We start from the raw sequence: 3,579 nt of genomic DNA on the forward strand, positions 1-3,579 counted from the left end.
ATATATATATATATATATATATATATATACCATGGGCTTCTTTCCTTTTCCGTCTACCAAATTCACCTACACAACCCGAGGCTATAGTAGAAGATACTTGCTCAAGTGCCAAGCAATGGGACAGAAACGGGAACCATGTGGTTGGGAAGCAAGTCTCTTATCACACAGCCACTCCTGCGCCTATTTATATATATAATTATTATTATTATTATTATTATAATTATTATTGTTATTGGCGACGGATCCAGTATCAATACCAAGAGGTAATCTTTATATCCAGCTTAACATAGACGTCTTCTTAGAACAGCGAATACTTCGTCATTAGCCTTGAGAGATCCTTTCATGGAGGCGTATGGTGCATAAAAGCATACTGATAGATCGTAGCAGACGAGAATTGGCTGACATGGGCGCCAAAACTACCATATCTCGTGATTTCATTTTAATGGAAAAATCATCAGTAGGAGGCGTCCGATCAGCGAATGCCAGTCAAACCTGGCTGCTATGATATACCAAATATTAGCAACTTTTCAGACACTGATGTCGCAAATAGCCAGCAGGCTTATGTATATGTGTGTGCGTGTGTATGTGTTTGTATGCATGTACATACGTATGTGTGTTTGTGTGTGTGCATCCGTGAGTGTGTGTACGTGCGTGTATGTATGTATATATATATATCTATAATGCTCAATGAAGAATGGAGTTTTCTTTCAGGGAAAAGGAAAAGAGAATGAGTATAAAGCAATGAGAAGGGGCCTAAAGAAATTTAAAATATATTAAACCATAGCAGACCTACAATGATTAACGAAATATATTGCAACGAGTTTATAAAGTATTTCGTTTGTATTCATGTCCCATGATCAAAGGTCTGTAGAAACATGGAATTAGTCGTATTGGACTGCGTGTCATATTAACGGCTGATGATTATTCTTTTTGTTACACTAAAATCTAAAATGTATAAAAATGTATTAAACAACGAAATGGTTGATCACTTTTGCAAGAGATTATTCTACCATAACATATCTACTTCAAGGAAGGTAGGATCAACTCTTGAATTTCACGTATCTTGCTGTATGAAAATAATGCAATGTCAGTAAGAGGCTGGTTGTCTGATAACCTTCCGACATCTGCGGTTCTTCTACTAACAACCCGAAAACGATTCGTTTGTTTATTACTGAAGTTAAGTTCAGAAAGCAAAACAAGAATACGAAACAGAAAGGAAGCCAATTTTATATCAGGGTCACAGAGATAACATCTAAACCTGAAGGCTTTGATTAGAAAAACCTTCAGGTTTCGGTAACTCGTAATCATCTGGTACGATTTCCTCCATATTACTGAATACTTGAGTGATTGCTTTGATTAACCACAATCTAGAAGAAGCTCCTACAGAGTTGTTCAATTTCCTGTGTCAAAGGTCTTGATTCAATCTACGAAAGCTATAAAGCCATATAAAGGGCTCGTTTCTGTTCTTGGTGTTTATCAGCAGTTGTTTCAAAGAAATAATATCAGTTGTTCTTGTTAAGAAGTCCGAAAACATACTTGGATTAGAGAGGAAATGTTCTATTTATAATGATTCTAGGGAGAGATTGTCAATAAGGAGAAACCGCTGCAATTTCCTACGACGTTCTTGAAGATAATAACAATAATTGCATCTCAAAGTCTGAAATAAGGAATTCTTACCATATCACTGTAAAAGGTATGTAAACACTACAAAACGGCTAGTTTCTTCTAAGCTTGAAGAACTGAGTTTCTATGTAATTAGGACAACGGCCTTGATTTTAATTAATTTCAAAAATAGACGTTTTATTTCATATTTATTAAGACGTTCAACTTGAGTTTTTTCTTAATTTCTTTTTTTTTTTTATTTGTAAGTTTCTTGGAACATAGTTTAATCGAATCAGAATCGAGTTAAGAATATCACTGGCATGTTCACACAAACATTATTTATAGCATTTTAGAATCCGTTCTGCCAAAAGAATGCATCCAAAAATATTGAAATGAACTAATTCCTTATAATCAGGGTTTATCTGCTGCTTTTCCTTTCCAAAAAGGGAGACTTTATTTGGAAACTGCTGCAGCATTAACAATGAACTTTTATTCTATCTTTATCATTGCAGCATATCGATTGGAGCATGACTGTGAGGTTACGAAGTTCGTTTTGCAACCACTTGGTTTCAGCTTCGGTTCTACTACGCGGCATATTGGGAAAGCGTCTTCCATTGTAATCTCGGGCCGACCAAAGACTAGAGAGTGAATTTGGTAGACGAAACTATGCAGAAATTGTCATAAAAAACACACGTGCGCGCACACACACACACACACACACACACACACACACACACACACACACACACACACACACACACACACACATGGACTGTTGTAGATCGGTATGTGGAGGTATATGTGTGTGTCTTCGTGTTTGTTCCTCTCTTCACCGCTGGTGAATCGCTATTGATGTGTTTACACCTCTGTAACTTAGCAGTTCGGCGAAACAGACCGATAGAATATATACCAAATTTAAAAAAATAAGTACTTAGAGGTGAATTGTTTGACTAAACCTTTCATGGCACTACTTAGTAGGGTTGCAGTCCAATGACTAAGGAAAGTAAAAAAAAATATTCCAGGATCCAGTCTTAAATGGTTAGTCAACCTCGATGTTTCTTGAATCATTTTCTTCATTCTCATTTATGGAACGATACTCAAAACCCGAAGGAATTAATCAAATTGTTTTGGGGGACTTCTTTTCTGGTTTCTCCTCCGAATTTGAATAAAAAGAGCATCAGCTTCCTAAACATACTTATGGATGTTTTTAGTTCCCTCTATCGTCCAGAAGAAGTAGTGACTATTTTGTAAGTCCACCACATCGGTGCCGAGTTTCTAAATTAGATGTCTGCCAAACCAGAGTTTACAAGAACTTTCGAATATAATGTGGCAATTAATTGGAAATATACGTGGATGCAATATAAGCTGGTCTGCTCAGGGCAGCGGTAGTCGCAACTCTGTTCCAGATATAGAAATTGCTACTATATCGTGAGCACTACCTGAATTTATTTGCTGAGTCTGGGTGGAAAAAATGACGGGTCGACTGAACAATATCTCTTTACCTGGCTTAATGGAACTGTCCCATAAAACAAGACAAATATCCAAATAGCCGCCTTGGTTTCAAAGATCCCAATATAAGTGGTTTTAAATGCAATTTTTCAGTGATCACTTAGGAGTTGGCTAAACGACTACTGACGAGAAGATAAACACGTATGAAACTAAAGTCCTGACGATCTCTATTGCTCTCCATTGTGAAATTTGTATAAACATGACAGTCATTTACATACTATTCAATATATCTACTTAATTTTAATTAGTATATCCATTCAGTGACGGCTAAAAGCTATGTTTAAATAGAAACATTATTAACGAGACAGAGTTTATTTAATAAACACATACACATAAACATAAGTGTTTATATATATATATATATATATATATACACACGCAATTATACATATAATACATACACATAGATATTACATTCACTCACGTATGTATATACATACATATATACATACATGCATATATATATAT

The sequence above is a fragment of the Octopus bimaculoides genome, chromosome 8, assembly GCF_001194135.2.
Source record: "Octopus bimaculoides isolate UCB-OBI-ISO-001 chromosome 8, ASM119413v2, whole genome shotgun sequence".
Taxonomy (NCBI): Eukaryota; Metazoa; Mollusca; class Cephalopoda; order Octopoda; family Octopodidae; genus Octopus; species Octopus bimaculoides.